This window comes from Mixophyes fleayi, unplaced genomic scaffold (genome assembly GCF_038048845.1).
Source record: "Mixophyes fleayi isolate aMixFle1 unplaced genomic scaffold, aMixFle1.hap1 Scaffold_3713, whole genome shotgun sequence".
Taxonomy (NCBI): domain Eukaryota; kingdom Metazoa; phylum Chordata; class Amphibia; order Anura; family Limnodynastidae; genus Mixophyes; species Mixophyes fleayi.
Genome location: NW_027447701.1, coordinates 10,001 through 26,321, shown reverse-complemented (window position 1 = coordinate 26,321; position 16,321 = coordinate 10,001). Strand labels below are relative to the sequence as shown.

General features: G+C 48.8%; 1 long non-coding RNA gene across 1 annotated transcript in view; it reads left to right on the top strand.

Annotated features, from left to right (window-relative positions):
• Positions 1-15,050: 15,050 nt before the first annotated feature.
• Positions 15,051-16,321, top strand: part of LOC142132786 (uncharacterized) — a 7,640-nt gene continuing 6,369 nt past the window's right edge. Inside the window, exon 1 of the long non-coding RNA XR_012686666.1 lies at positions 15,051-15,106. This is a non-coding gene — a long non-coding RNA (uncharacterized LOC142132786). The remainder of the gene's footprint in view (positions 15,107-16,321) is intronic.

The window sequence follows — 16,321 nt, the reverse complement described above, 5'->3', positions numbered from 1 at the left end:
TCTTCTGTACCTCATCCCCCTCTCTTCTGTACCTCATCCCTCTCTCTTCTGTACCTCATCCCTTCCTCTCTCTTCTGTACCTCATCCCTCTCTCTTCTGTACCTCATCCCTCTCTCTTCTGTACCTCATCCCTCTCTCTTCTGTACCTCATCCCCCTCTCTTCTGTACCTCATCCCTCTCTCTTCTGTACCTCATCCCCCTCTCTTCTGTGCCTCATCCCCTCTCTTCTGTACCTCATCCCTCTCTCTTCTGTACCTCATCCCCCTCTCTTCTGTGCCTCATCCCTCTCTCTTCTGTACCTCATCCCTCTCTCTCTTCTGTACCTCATCCCTTCCTCTCTCTTCTGTACCTCATCCCCCTCTCTTCTGTACCTCACCCCTCTCTCTTCTGTACCTCATCCCCCTCTCTTCTGTACCTCATCCCTCTCTCTTCTGTACCTCACCCACCTCTCTTCTGTACCTCATCCCTCTCTCTTCTGTACCTCATCCCTCTCTTCTGTACCTCATCCCCTCTCTTCTGTACCTCATCCCTCTCTCTTCTGTACCTCATCCCTCTCTTCTGTATCTCATCCCCTCTCTTCTGTACCTCATCCCTCTCTCTTCTGTACCTCATCCTCCTCTCTCTTCTGTACCTCATCCCCCTCTCTTCTGTACCTCATCCCTCTCTCTTCTGTACCTCATCCCCCTCTCTCTTCTGTACCTCATCCCCCTCTCTCTTCTGTACCTCATCCCTCTCTCTTCTGTACCTCATCCCCCTCTCTTTTCTGTACCTCATCCCCCTCTCTTCTGTACCTCATCCCTCTCTCTTCTGTACCTCATCCCCCTCTCTTCTGTACCTCATCCCTCTCTCTTCTGTACCTCATCCCTCTCTTCTGTACCTCATCCCCCTCTCTTCTGTACCTCATCCCTCTCTCTTCTGTACCTCATCCCTTCCTCTCTCTTCTGTACCTCATCCCCCTCTCTTCTGTACCTCATCCCTCTCTCTTCTGTACCTCATCCCTTCCTCTCTCTTCTGTACCTCATCCCTCTCTCTTCTGTACCTCATCCCTCTCTTTCTCTCTGTACCTCATCCCCCTCTCTCTCTCTGTACCTCATCCCTCTCTTCTGTACTCATCCCCTTCCTCTCTCTTCTGTACCTCATCCCTCTCTCTTCTGTACCTCATCCCCCTCTCTTCTGTACCTCATCCCCCTCTCTCTGTACCCTCATCCCTCCTCTCTCTTCTGTACCTCATCCCTCTCTCTCTTCTGTACCTCATCCCTCTCTCTTCTGTACCTCATCCCCTCTCTTCTGTACCTCATCCCTCTCTCTTCTGTACCTCATCCCTTCCTCTCTTCTGTACCTCATCCCTTCCTCTCTCTTCTGTACCTCATCCCTCCTCTCTCTTCTGTACCTCACCCCCTCTCTTCTGTACCTCATCCCCTCTCTCTTCTGTACCTCATCCCCCTCTCTCTTCTGTACCTCATCCCTCTCTCTTCTGTACCTCATCCCCCTCTCTTCTGTTCCTCATCCCTCTCTCTTCTGTACCTCATCCCCCTCTCTCTTCTGTACCTCATCCCTTCCTCTCTCTTCTGTACCTCATCCTTCCTCTCTCTTCTGTACCTCTCCCCTCTCTCTGTACCTCATCCCCTCTCTCTTCTGTACCTCATCCCTCTCTCTCTTCTGTACCTCATCCCCTCTCTCTTCTGTACCTCATCCCTCTCTCTTCTGTACCTCATCCCTCTCTCTTCTGTACCTCATCCCCTCTCTTCTGTACCTCATCCCTCTCTCTTCTGTACCTCATCCCCTCTTCTGTGCCTCATCCCTCTCTCTTCTGTACCTCATCCCCCTCTCTTCTGTGACCTCATCCCCCTCTCTTCTGTACCTCATCCCTCTCTCTTCTGTACCTCATCCCTCTCTCTCTTCTGTACCTCATCCCTTCCTCTCTCTTCTGTACCTCATCCCCCTCTCTTCTGTACCTCATCCCTCTCTCTTCTGTACCTCATCCCTCTCTCTTCTGTACCTCATCCCCTCTCTCTTCTGTACCTCATCCCCTCTCTCTTCTGTACCTCATCCCTCTCTCTCTTCTGTACCTCATCCCCCTCTCTTCTGTACCTCATCCCCTCTCTTCTGTACCTCATCCCTCTCTCTTCTGTACCTCATCCCTTCCTCTCTCTTCTGTACCTCATCCCTCTCTCTTCTGTACCTCATCCCTTCCTCTCTCTTCTGTACCTCATCCCTCTCTCTTCTGTACCTCATCCCTCTCTCTTCTTTACCTCATCCCTTCCTCTCTCTTCTGTACCTCATCCCCCTCTCTTCTGTACCTCATCCCTTCCTCTCTCTTCTGTACCTCATCCCTTCCTCTCTCTTCTGTACCTCATCCCTCTCTCTTCTGTACCTCATCCCCCTCTCTTCTGTACCTCATCCCTCTCTCTTCTGTACCTCATCCCCCCTCTCTTCTGTACCTCATCCCCCTCTCTTCTGTACCTCATCCCTTCCTCTCTCTTCTGTACCTCATCCCCCTCTCTTCTGTACCTCATCCCCCTCTCTTCTGTACCTCATCCCTCTCTCTTCTGTACCTCATCCCTTCCTCTCTCTTCTGTACCTCATCCCCCTCTCTTCTGTTCCTCATCCCTCTCTCTTCTGTACCTCATCCCCCTCTCTCTTCTGTACCTCATCCCTTCCTCTCTCTTCTGTACCTCATCCCTTCCTCTCTCTTCTGTACCTCATCCCTTCCTCTCTCTTCTGTACCTCATCCCCCTCTCTTCTGTACCTCATCCCTCTCTCTTCTGTACCTCATCCCTTCCTCTCTCTTCTGTACCTCATCCCTCTCTCTTCTGTACCTCATCCCTCTCTCTTCTGTACCTCATCCCTCTCTCTTCTGTACCTCATCCCCCTCTCTTCTGTACCTCATCCCTCTCTCTTCTGTACCTCATCCCCCTCTTCTGTGCCTCATCCCTCTCTCTTCTGTACCTCATCCCCCTCTCTTCTGTGCCTCATCCCCCTCTCTTCTGTACCTCATCCCTCTCTCTTCTGTACCTCATCCCTCTCTCTCTTCTGTACCTCATCCCTTCCTCTCTCTTCTGTACCTCATCCCCCTCTCTTCTGTACCTCATCCCTCTCTCTTCTGTACCTCATCCCTCTCTCTTCTGTACCTCATCCCCCTCTCTCTTCTGTACCTCATCCCCCTCTCTTCTGTACCTCATCCCTCTCTCTTCTGTACCTCATCCCCCTCTCTTCTGTACCTCATCCCTCTCTTCTGTACCTCATCCCTCTCTCTTCTGTACCTCATCCCTTCCTCTCTCTTCTGTACCTCATCCCTCTCTCTTCTGTACCTCATCCCTTCCTCTCTCTTCTGTACCTCATCCCTCTCTCTTCTGTACCTCATCCCTCTCTCTTCTTTACCTCATCCCTTCCTCTCTCTTCTGTACCTCATCCCCCTCTCTTCTGTACCTCATCCCTTCCTCTCTCTTCTGTACCTCATCCCTTCCTCTCTCTTCTGTACCTCATCCCTCTCTCTTCTGTACCTCATCCCTTCCTCTCTCTTCTGTACCTCATCCCTCTCTTCTGTACCTCATCCCCCTCTCTTCTGTACCTCATCCCTTCCTCTCTCTTCTGTACCTCATCCCTCTCTCTTCTGTACCTCATCCCCCTCTCTTCTGTACCTCATCCCTCTCTCTTCTGTACCTCATCCCCCTCTCTTCTGTACCTCATCCCCCTCTCTTCTGTACCTCATCCCTTCCTCTCTCTTCTGTACCTCATCCCCCTCTCTTCTGTACCTCATCCCCCTCTCTTCTGTACCTCATCCCTCTCTCTTCTGTACCTCATCCCTTCCTCTCTCTTCTGTACCTCATCCCCCTCTCTTCTGTACCTCATCCCTCTCTCTTCTGTACCTCATCCCTCTCTCTTCTGTACCTCATCCCTCTCTCTTCTGTACCTCATCCCTCTCTCTTCTGTACCTCATCCCTTCCCCTCTCTTCTGTACCTCATCCCTCTCTCTTCTGTACCTCATCCCTCTCTCTTCTGTACCTCATCCCTTCCCACTTATTATTGTTATTCCCTCAGATTACAGAGATACATCCAGGGGCGGAGACATCGGCCGCGGATCTCCAGTGACCGCACCGATCCCCCGCTGAGCGGCCTATCACACGAGACGCGGATATCACGTGGGACGCGCACCACGTGACAGGAATCGTCCCACGTGATCAGAGAAGCGGCTTAAAGGTAACTGTGTGCAGCGGCGGCGGGAGCTCATGTCAGTGTCTGTGTGTAACGGCGGCGGCGGGGGCTGATTGTACTGTACGTCTGTGTGTATGTAACGGGGGGCTGAGTCTAGTGTGTGTGCGGCAGGGGACTGAGTTGTATGACACGTGATGTGATGACGCGGCCGCCTGTGCGCTCCCCGCGCTGCATGTTGTCAGCCCCAGCTGTCACCAGGTCACTGCTTAATGTCCTAACCAAGACTTTATATCATCCAGGGAGATGAAGCTGATACAAGTCAGAGTTGTAGTAATCATATCCTTGTGTTCTCCAGACTACATGGAAGACATTGAGATCTTTGAATCCCTGAGAAACCTCCACATGGCCGGTAACCTGATTCTCCAGCTGCGTCCTGAGATGTCCGGATTCTCCGGCCTGGAACCTTTACATCTTAGCAGGAATGATATTACCGCAGTTGGCAGCGACAGCTCCCGGGGCCTGTCCAAGATCTCCTCTCTGGACCCGTCCCAAGATCTTCTCCCTGGACCCGTCCCAAGATCTTCTCCCTGGACCCGTCCCAAGATCTTCTCCCTGGGCCCGTCCCAAGATCTCCTCTCTGGACCCGTCCCAAGATCTCCTCCCTGGGCCTGTCCCAAGATCTCCTCCCTGGGCCCGTCCCAAGATCTCCTCCCTGGGCCCGTCCCAAGATCTCCTCACTGGGCCCGTCCCAAGATCTCCTCCCTGGGCCCGTCCCAAGATCGCCTCCCTGGGCCCGTCCCAAGATCTCCTCCCTGGGCCCGTCCCAAGATCGCCTCCCTGGGCCCGTCCCAAGATCTCCTCCCTGGACCCGTCCCAAGATCGCCTCCCTGGACCCGTCCCAAGATCTCCTCCCTGGACCCGTCCCAAGATCTCCTCCCTGGACCCGTCCCAAGATCTCCCTGGACCCGTCCCAAGATCTCCTCCCTGGACCTGTCTTCTAATAAACTCTTCTCGCTTCAACGCAGCCGCTGGAACCCCTGAACGGGACCCTGAGACTGGGAGGGAACCCCTGGAACTGTTCCTGCACACATAGGGGGTCATTCTCTTGTTACAAGGTAATACCCTGTTTATCACACTTTACTATTTATCAATGTACAGACTAGTATGGGTCATTTGCTGCAAGATGCATTGATAACTAAATATAACATAAATGTGGCTCATTTTACATGTACATACAGATTCTGTCTTGGGTGGAATATTAAGTGCGAATCAAGGGCTGGAAATTAATGGTGGTCTTCTAGCTGTTGGCTTTTTTCTCTTGTTTATGCTTCCTACAATGCTGGTGGCGAGATGTGTAAGAGATGTAGATCAGTATTAAGCCAATACCTATAGCCACATGGCAGGGTTTTAAGAATTTTTTATATGTATATAAATACACTAACTAGGTATAACTAACTAGGTATGATCTCTGAAGATGAGGGGCTCAGGAATAAAGTGGAGGGGCCCCTTGCATAGACATAAGGCCTGCACTGCTACATTTGAAGTACACGCAGGCATATGGCAAGGAATGCCTCCATGACTTTGGTTATAGGTCACACAGTATGGCAACAGTTTACCATGCAGGAGGTTCATGGTTCAAATCTTGGCCAGGACAAGAATTAAAAATTTATGTAAATAATGCATGTAGCTAAATGTGTGTGTATGGTTAAGGGTTAGGGCAGGGGTCGGCAACCCCCGGCATGCAGCCCCGAGTCCTGGCACGGCATCCGACTGTTCTAAATGACAGCCGGAGAAGAGCTGAACTGCTGCACAGTTCCTCCCAAGCACCTTTGTGGGCAACTGTGGCATAGTATGTGTTTCTGTGGGCAACTGTGGCATAAGATGAATTGGGGGCACAATTATGAGGTATGATGGGACCTGGGGCACTACTGTGCGGCATAACCTTTACTTTTTGCTGTTAATATGATATTCGCCTCATAAAATGAGATATATATATATATATATATATATATTAGTATGCCACAGTTGCCCACAGAAACACATAGTAATGCAAGTTTTTACTGATATTTCTGCATTGATATGGCGTATAAAACAGCTGTCATTCCACAGTAATCGTCCGTCATTCCACGTTATGAGACTTGTGTGGTGGGGTACAGGTGTGGGTTAGCGCATATGCAAAGGGAAAGGGATTAGTGTGTGGGATTAGGGGATGTCGGAGAAATAGGGGGGTTTTTAGGGAGAATTGCACGTTTTTTACTGATCTGCATTGACATGGCGTATAAAACAGCTGTCATTCCACAGTAATCGTCCGTCATTCCACATTATGAGACTTGTGTGGTGGGGTACAGGTGTGGACGAGCTCATATGCAAAGGGAAAGGGATTAGTGTGTGGGATTAGGGGTAATGGGAGAAATGGGGGTGTTTTTTTTTGGGGGAGAAATGCAAATGTTTACTGATATTTCTGCATTGACATTGCGTATAAAACAGCTGTCATTCCACAGTAATCGTCCGTCATTCCATGTTATGAGACTTGTGTGGTGGGGTACAGGTGTGGGGGAGCGTATATGCAAAGGTATTAGTTTGTGGAATTAGGAGTAATGGGAGTGGATTTTTTGGGGGAGAAATGCAAGTTTTTACTGATATTTCTACGTTAAGATACTTGTGGGGTTAGGGTTATTGGGGATAGGGTTAGGGTGTTGGGGTTGTTAGGATTAGGGTTAAAAGGGTTAGGGTTAAAAGGGTTAAGGTTAGGGTTAGGCATTAGGGTTAGGGGTTAGGGTTAAGACATATTAGGGTTAGGGGTTAGGCATTAGGGTTAGGGTTAAGACATGTTAGGGGGTTGGGGTTAGGGTTATGGGTTAGGGACATATTAGGGTTTAGGGGTGGGGTTTAGGGTTAGAGTTAAGTTGTTAGGGTATTAGGGTTAGGGACATGTTAGGGATATTAGGGTTAGGGATATTAGGGTTAAAAGGGTTAGGGGGTTGGGGTTAGGGTAGGGGTTAGGGGTGTGTTGGTTAGGGTTAGTGGGTTAGGGTTACGGGTTAAGGTTAGGGACATGTTAGGGACATGTTAGGGCCATGTTAGGGTTAGGGACATGTTAGGGTTATGTTAGGGTTAGCGACATGTTAGGGTTATGTTAGGGTTAGGGACATTTTAGGGTTATGTTAGGGTTAGGGACATATTAGGGTTAAGGTTAGGGACATATTAGGGTTAGGGACATATTGGGGTTAGGGACATATTGGGGTTAGGGACATATTGGGGTTAGGGACATATTGGGGTTAAGGACATGTTAGGGTTATTAGGGTTAGGGTTATTAGGGTTTAGAGTTAGGGCTATTAGGGTTAGGGCTATTAGGGTTAAGGGTTGGGGTTAGGGTTTAGGGGGCTAGGACATATTAGGGTTAGGACATATTAGGCGTTAGGGGTTAGGACTTATTAGGGGTTAGGGTTATTTACTTATTTACGCTTTCTTTTTGAGCGCTTTCCTATTGCTGGACATATTAGGGTTAGGGGGTTGGGGTTAGGGGTTAAGCTTGTTGGGGTTAGGGTTAGGACATGTAGGGGTTAGGACATATTAGGGGTTAGGACATATTAGGGGTTAGGGTTATTAGGGGTTAGGGTTAGTGTGTTAGGGGGTTGGGATTAGGGTTGGGGTTAGGACATATTAGGGGTTAGGACATATTAGGGGTTAGGACATATTAGGGGTTAGGACATATTAGGGGTTAGGGTTATTAGGGGTTAGGGTTATTAGGGGTTAGGGTTATTAGGTGTTAGGGTTAGTGTGTTAGGGGGTTGGGGTTAGGGGTTAAGGTTGTTGGGGTTAGGGTTAGGACATGTTGGGGTTAGGACATATTAGGGGTTAGGACATATTAGGGGTTAGGGTTATTAGGGGTTAGGGTTAGTGTGTTAGGGGGTTGGGATTAGGGTTGGGGTTAGGACATATTAGGGGTTAGGACATATTGGGGTTAGGACATGTTAGGGTTAGGACATATTGGGGTTAGGACATATTAGGGTTAGGGGGTTAGGGGTTAAGGTTGTTGGGGTTAGGGTTAGGACATCTTAGGGTTAGGAAATGTTAGGGGTTAGGGTTATTAGGGGTTAGGGTTATTAGGGGTTAGGGGGTTGGGGTTAGGGTTATTAGGGTTGGGGTTAGGACATATTAGGGGTTAGGACATATTAGGGTTAGGGTTAAGACATATTGGGGTTAGGGTTAGGACATATTGGGGTTAGGACATATTGGGGTTAAGACATATTAGGGGTTAGGGTTATTTACTTATTTACTTTTTCTTTTTGAGCGCTTTCCTATTGCTGTCATACAAACAGCATGTATTATTGCACTCAAAAGATACAAAGGGTTAGATTTACTAAGCTGCGTGTTTGAAAAAGTGGGGATGTTGCCTATAGCAACCAATCAGATTCTAGCTGTCATTTTGTAGAAAGTACTAAATAAATGAAAGCTAGAATCTGGTTGCTATAGGCAACATACTCACTTTTTCAAACCCACAGCTTAGTAAATCTAGCCCATAGTGTTTAAAAAAAACAGTGTTTTAAAATTGTATTATTAGGGATCCTTCATCTTGTACAAGTACATAACCTAATTTATAAAAACCTTTATTAAATATATATTGTATTTTTGTTACTCCATTTATGTTACTGCATTTACAGTATTATTTTTTTTAACTGCTTTTTTGTTACTACAATGTGATTTTTAGATTTATTTGAGAGAATTAATGGTTTAATACTCAAGTCAATGCATATTTGTCACTGCATTTATGTTACTGAATTGATGGTTTTATGCTCATGTTACTGCAATTATGTTACTATATTAAAGGTTTTATATTTAAGTCACTGCATGAATGGTTTTATATTTGTTACTGCATTTTTGTCAAGGCATTTATGTTACTGCAATAATGGTATTATATTAATGTCACTCTTATTTTTGTTACTGGATTAATGGTTTTATTATTGTATTAATAGTTCTATATTTATATGAGTGCATTAATGGTTTCATATTTATGTTACTGCATTTATTGATTTATTTGTAGGGTAAGGCACTAATGGTTTTATATTTACATTATTGCATTAATGAAACTGTAGGTCAATGCATTAATGGTTTAGATTTGTGTTACTGCATTTATTTCACTGCATTAATGGATTTATGTTATTGCATTAATGAAACTATAAGCCAATGCAATAATGATTATATATTTATGTCACAGCATTTGTCACTGCATTAATGGTTTTATATTTGTCAATGCATTTTTTCACTGTATTTATGTTAATGCATTAATGGATTTATAATTATTTTACTGCATTAATGGTTTTATATTTATCAAAGTTGGGTTAAGGGGTTTAGGGTTTGGGTGTTGGGGTTTGGGTGTTAGGGTTAGGGACATGTTAGGGTTTAGGGGTAGGGTTAGGGTATTAGGGTTATTGGGATTAGGGTTTAGGGTTATTAGGGTTAGGGTTAGGTGACCCTGGCCCGTAGGGTAGGGGTTAGGGTTGGTTAGGGTTAGGGGGTAGGGTTGGGGTTAGGGTTAGGACATGTTAGGGTTAGGACATGTTAGGGTTAGGACATGTTAGGGTTAGGACATGTTAGGGGTTAGGGTTATTAGGGTTGGGGTTAGGGGGTTAGGATATTAGGGTTTGGGTTAGGGTTAGGATGTTTGGGTTAGGGTTAGGATATTAGGGTTAGGATGTTTAGGGTAGGGGTTAGGGTGAGCGCCTCCGTCCCGGACATGTTAGGGTTAGGTGACCCTGGCCGAAGGGTTAGGGTGAGCGCCTCCGTCCCGGACATATTAGGGTTAGGGGTGGGTTGGGGGTAGGGTTAGGGTTATTAGGGTTAGGGTTGGTTAGGGTTAGGACATATTAGGGTTAGGACATATTAGAGTTAGGACATATTAGGGTTAGGGGTTAGGGTTAGGACATATTAGGGGTTAGGGTTATTAGGGTTATTAGGGTTGGGGTTAGGGTTAGAGGGTTAGGTTAGGGTATTAGGGTTTGGGTTAGGGTTAGGATATTAGGGTTAGGGTTAGGATGTTTGGGTTAGGGGTAGGGGTTAGGGTGACCGCCTCCGTCCCGGACATATTAGGGTTAGGGGTAGGGTTAGGGGTTAGGGTGAGCGCCTCCGTCCCGGACATGTTAGGGTGAGCGCCTCCGTCCCGGACATGTTAGGGTGAGCGCCTCCGTCCCGGACATATTAGGGTTAGGGGTTAGGGTTAGGTGACCCTGGCCGAAGGGTTAGGGTGAGCGCCTCCGTCCCGGACATATTAGGGTTAGGGGGGGTTAGGGTAGGGTTAGGGTTGGGTAGAGGGTTAAGGGTTAGGACATATTAGGGTTAAGACATATTAAGCTTAGGGTTAGGACATATTAGGGTTAGGATATAGTAGGGGTTAGGGTTGGGGTTAGGGTCCGGATCAGGGTTAGGGTTATTACGGTTAGTGGTTAGGGTTAGGGGTTGGGTTAGGGTCAGGGTCATGTTAGTGGTTAGGGTTATTATGGGTTGGTTTAGGGTCGGGGTTAGGGTTGGGTCAGGGGTTAGGGTTAAGGGTTAGGGTTAGGGTTAGGCATATTAGGGTTAGGGTGAGCGCCTCTGTCCCGGACATATCACTCCAGGCCAGGCTGTCGGTTTCCACCCGCGGCCAAGCTGCCGGTTTGTAAACTTCCGCGTCGGACGCCCCCGGGCCGGGGGATCCAGGGTTAGGGTTAGGCGACCCTGGCCGAAGTGTTAGGGTCCCGAATTAGGGTTAGGGGTTGGGTTTAGGGTTAGGGTTTTAAGGATAGGGGTTAGGGTTAGGGACCCGAGTTAAGGTTAGGGGGGTAGGGGTTGGGTTTAGGGTTAGGGTTTTAAGGTTAGGGGTTAGGGTGAGCGCCTCCGTAGGGGTGGGGTTAGGGTTTTAGGGTTAGGCATATTAGGGTTAGGGTGAGCGCCTCCGTCCCGGACATATTACTCCAGGCCAGGCTGTCGGTTTTCACCCGCGGCCAAGCTGCCGGTTTGTACTTCCGCGTTGGACGCCCACGGGCCGGGGGATCCAGGGTTAGGGTTAGGCGACCCTGGCCGAAGTGTTATGGTCCCGAATTAGGGTTAGGGGTTTAGGGTTAGGGGGTAGGGTTAGGGTGAGCGCCTCCGTAGGGTAGGGTTAGGGGGTTAGGGTATTAGGGTTAGGGGTTAAGGTTAGGGTTTAGGTTAGGGTTTAGGTTAGGGTTAGGGTGAGCGCCTCCGTCCCGGACATATCACTCTAGGCCAGGGTTAGGGTTAAGGGTTAAGGTATTAGGGTTAGGGTGTTAGGGGTTAAGGTTGTTAGGGTTGTTAGGGGGGTAGGGTTAGGTTAGGGGTTAAGGGTTTGGGTAGGGGTTAGGGGGTTAGGGTTAGGGGGTTAGGGGTTAGGGATATTAGGGGTTAGGGTGGTTAGGGTTTGGGTTAGGGGGTTGGGGTTAGGGTATTAGGGTTGGGGTTAGGCAACCCTGGCCGAAGGGTTAGGGTTCTGGACCCGAATTAGGGTTAGGGGTTTGGGGTTAGGGTTAGTGGGTTAGGGTTAAGGTCAGGGTTAGGGGTAGGGTTAAGGTTAGGGGTAGGGTTAGGAGTTAGGGTTAGGGGTTAAGGTTAGGGGTGGGGTTGGGTTAGGGGTTAGGGTTATTAGGGTTAGGGTGGTTAGGGGGTAGGGTTAGGGGTTTAGGGTTATTAGGGTTAGGGTTATTAGGGTTAGGGGTTAGGGTTAGGGTGTTAGGGTTAGGGTGTTAGGGTTAGGGTTAAGGGTTGGGGGTAGGGTTAGGGTTATTAGGGTTAGGGTTATTAGGGTTAGGGTTTAGGGGTTAGGGTCAGGGGTTAGGGTTTGGGTTAGGGTCAGGGGTTAGGGGTTTAGGGTTAGGGTGTTAGGGTTAGGGTTAGGGGGTTAGGGTTAGGGTTAGGGTTATTAGGGTTAGGGTTATTAGGGTTAGGGTTATTAGGGTTTGGGGTTAGGGGTTGGGTTGGGTTAGGGTTAGGGGGTTAGGGTTAGGGGTTAGGGGTAGGGTTAGGGGTTAGGGGTTAGGGTTAGCGGTTAAGGTTAGGGTTAGGGGTTAGGGTGTTAGGGTTAGGGGGTTAGGGTTGGGGTTAGGGTTAGGGGTTAGGGTTAGGGTTTGGAATTATTAGGGTTAGGGTTTAGGGTTAGGGGGTTCGGGTTAGGGTTGGGGTTAGGGTAGGGTTAGGGTAGGGTTAGTGTTGGGGTTAGGGATTAGGGTAGGGTTGGGGTTAGGGTAGGGTTGGGGTTAGGGGTTAGGGTTAGGGTTTAGGTTAGGGGGTTAGGGTTTGGGTTAGGGGGTTAGGGGTTAGGGTAAGGTTAGGGTTAGGGGTTAGGGTTAGGGGTTAGGGTTAAGGGGTTAGGGGGTTAGGGGTTAGGGGTTAGGGTTAGGGGGTAGGGTTAGGGACATATTAGGGTTAGGGTTTAGGGTTGTTAGGGTTAGGGTTTGGGTTAAGGTTAGGGTTTAGGGTTGTTAGGGTTAGGGGGTTAGGGTTAGGGGTAGGGTTAGGGTTATGGTTATGGGGTTAGGGTAAGGGTTAGGGGTTAGGGTAGGGTTAGGGGGTTAGGGGTTAGGGTTTGGGTTAGGGTTAAGGTTTAGGGTTAAGGGGTTAGGAGGTTAGGGGTGGGGTTAGGGTTAAGGTTAGGGGTAGGGTTAGGTTAGGGTTGGGGTTAGGGGTAGGGTTAGGGGGTTAGGGTAGGGTTAGGGTTAAGGTATTAGGGTTAGGGTGTTAAGGTATTAGGGTTAGGGTATTAGGGTTAGGGGTTAGGGTTTAGGGTTAAGGTTAGGGTTAAGGGGTAGGGTTAGGGGTTAGAGTGTTAGGGTTAGGGTATTAGGGTTAAGGTTAGGGTATTAGGGTTAGGGTATTAGGGTTAGGGTTAAGGGTTAGGAGTTAGGGTTAGGGTTGGGGGTAGGGGTTAGGGTTAGGGGTTAGGGGTTAGGGTTAGGGGTTAAGGTTTGGGTTAGGGTTAGGGAACCGTGGCCGAAGTGTTAGGGTTAGGGTCCCGAATTAGGGTTAGGGTTAGGGTCCGGACATATTAGGGTTAGGGATATTAGGGTTAGGGTTAGCGTCAGGGTGAGCGCCTCCGTAGGGTTAGGGTTGGGGTTAGGGTTAGGTTAGGGTTAAGGTTAGGGTTAGGGTAGGGGTTAGGGGTTAGGGTTAGGGTTAAAGTTAGGGGTGAGGGTTAGGGGTTAAGGTTAGGGGTTAGGAGTTAGGGTTAGGGTTGGGGTTAGGGTTTAGGGTTAGGGTTTAGGTTAAGGGTTAGGGGCTAGGGTTAGGGGTTAGGGGTTGAGGTTAAGGTTAGGTTAGGGGGTTGGGGTAGGGTTAGGGTAGGGTTAAGGTAGGGTTAAGGTAGGGGTAGGGTTAGGGGTTAAGGTTAGGGGTTAGGGTTAGGGGTTAGGTTTTGGGTTAGGGTTAAGGTTAGTGGGTTAGGGTTAGGGGTTAAGGTTAGGGTTTGGGTTAGGGGTTAGGGTTAGGGGGTTAAGGTTAGGGGTTAGGGTTAGGGGTGGGGTTAGGGTTAGGGGTGGGGTTAGGGTTAGGGTTAAGGTTAGGGTTTAGGGTTAGGGTTTAGGGTTAGGGGTTAGGGTTAGGGTCAGAGTTAGGGGTTAGGGTTAGGGGGTTAGGGTTAGGGTTAGGGGGTTAGGGTTAGGGGTTTGGGTTAGGGGTTAGGGTTAGGGTGTTAGGGTTAGGGTGTTAGGGTTAGGGTTAGTCCACTGGATATTAGGGTTAGGGTTAGGGTTAGGGTTAGTCCACTGGATATTAGGGTTAGGGTTAGGGTTAGGGTTAAGGTTAGGGTGTTTAGGGTTAGGGGGTTAGGTTAGTCCACTGGATATTAGGGTTAGGGTTAGTCCACTGGATATTAGGGTTAGGGTGTTGGGGTTAGGGTTAGGGTTAGGGTTAGGGTTAGGGTTAAGGTTAGGGACGGGTTAGGGTTAGGGTTAGGGACATATTAGGGTTAGGGTTAGGGACATATTAGGGTTAGGGTATTAGGGGTAGGGTTAGGGGTTAGGGTTTGGGGGTTAGGGGGTTAGGGTTAGAGTGTTAGGGTTAGGGGTAGGGGTTAGGGTTAGGTTAAGGTTAGGTTAGGGGTTAGGGTTTAGGGGTTAGGGTTAGTGGGTTAAGGTTAGGGTTAGGGTTAGTGGGTTAGGGTTAGGGGTTAGGGGTTAGGGTTAGGGGTTGGGGTTAGGGTTGGGTTAGGGTAGGGTTAGGGGTTAGGGTTAGGGGGTTAGGGTTAGGGTGTTAGGGTGTTAGGGTTTAGGGGTTAGGGTTAGTGGGTTAAGGTTAGGGTTAGGGTTAGGGGTTAGGGTTAGGGGTTAGGGGTTGGGGTTAGGGTTGGGTTAGGGGTAGGGTTAGGGGTTAGGGTTAGGGTTAGGGGGTTAGGGTTAGGGGGTTAGGGTTTTAGGGTTAGGGTGTTAGGGGGTTAGGGGGTTAGGGGTTAGGGTTAGTCCACTGGATATTAGGGTTAGGGTTAGGGTTAGTCCACTGGATATTAGGGTTAGGGTTAGTCCACTGGATATTAGTGTTAGGGTTAGGGTGTTAGGGTTAGGGGTTAGGGACGGGTTAGGGTTAGGGACATATTAGGGTTAGGGTTAGGGTATTAGGGGTAGGGTCAGGGTCAGGGTAGGGGTTAGGGTTAGGGGTTTGGGTTAGGGTGTTAGGGTTAGGGTGTTAGGGTTAGGGTTAGAGGTTTAGGGTTTAGGGTTAGGGGTTAGGGTTAGTGGGTTAGGGTTAGGGTTAGTGGGTTAGGGGTTAGGGTTGGGGTTAGGGGTTAGGGTGTTAGGGTTAGGGTTAGGGTTTTAGGGTAGGGTGTTAGGGTGTTAGGGTTAGGGGGTTAGGGTTAGGGTTGGGGTTAGGGTTAGGGGTTAGGGTTTGGGTTAGGGTTATTAGGGTTAGGGTTATTAGGGTTAGGGTTATTAGGGTTAAGGTTATTAGGGTTAAGGTTATTAGGGTTAGGGTGATTAGGGTTAGGGTTATTAGGGTTAGGGTATTAGGGTTAGGGTATTAGGGTTAGGGTTAGGGTATTAGGGTTAGGTTTAGGGTTAGGGTATTAGGGTTAAGGTTAGGGTTAGGGGGTTAGGGGTTAGGGGTAGGGGTTAGGGTTAGGGGTTGGGTTAGGGTTAGTCCACTGGATATTAGGGTTAGGGTTAGGGTTAGTCCACTGGATATTAGGGTTAGAGTTAGGGTGTTAGGGTTAGGGGGTTAGGGTTAGGGGTTGGGGTTAGGGTTAGGGGGTTAGGGTTAGGGGTTAGGGTTAGGGACGGGTTAGGGTTAGGGACATATTAGGGTTAGGGTTAGGGACATATTAGGGTTAGGGTTAGGGTATTAAGGGTAGGGGTAGGGGTAGGGTTAGGGTCAGGGTAGGGGTTAGGGTTAGGGGTTAGGGTTTGGGTTAGGGTTTGGGTGTTAGTGTTAGGGTTAAGGTGTTAGGGTTAGGGTTAGAGTGTTAGGGGTAGGGGTTAGGGTTAGGGTTGGGTTTAGGGTTAGGTTTAGGGGTTAGGGTTAGTGGGTTAGGGTTAGTGGGTTAGGGGTTAAGGTTAAGGGTTAGGGGTTAGGGGTAGGGTTAGGGTGTTAGGGTTTTAGGGTTAGGGTGTTAGGGTGTTAGGGTTAGGGGGTTAGGGTTAATCCACTGGATATTAGGGTTAGGGTTAGGGTTAGTCCACTGGATATTAGGGTTAGGGGTTAGGGGTTAGGGTGTTAGGGTGTTAGGGTTAGGGTTAGTCCACTGGATATTAAGGTTAGGGTTAGGGTTAATCCACTGGATATTAGGGTTAGGGTTAGGGGGTTAGGGTTAGGGGGTTAGGGTTAGGGATGGGTTAGGGTTAGGGACATATTAGGGTTAGGGACATATTAGGGTTAGGGTATTAGGGTTAGGGGTAGGGTTAGGGTCAGGGTAGGGGTTAGGGTTAGGTTAGGGTTAGGTTAGGGTTTAGGGTTAGGGGTTAGGGTTAGTGGGTTAGGGTTAGGGTTAGTGGGTTAGGGCTAGGGTTGGGGTTAGGGTTGGGTTAGGGGTAGGGTTAGGGGTTAGGGTTGGGTTAGGGGTAGGGTTAGGGGTTAGGGTGTTAGGGTTAGGGGTTAGGGTTATTAGGGTTAGGGTTATTAGGGTTAGGGTTATTAGGGTTTGGGTTTGGGTTAGGGTATTAGGGTTAGGGTATTAGGGTTAGGGTATTAG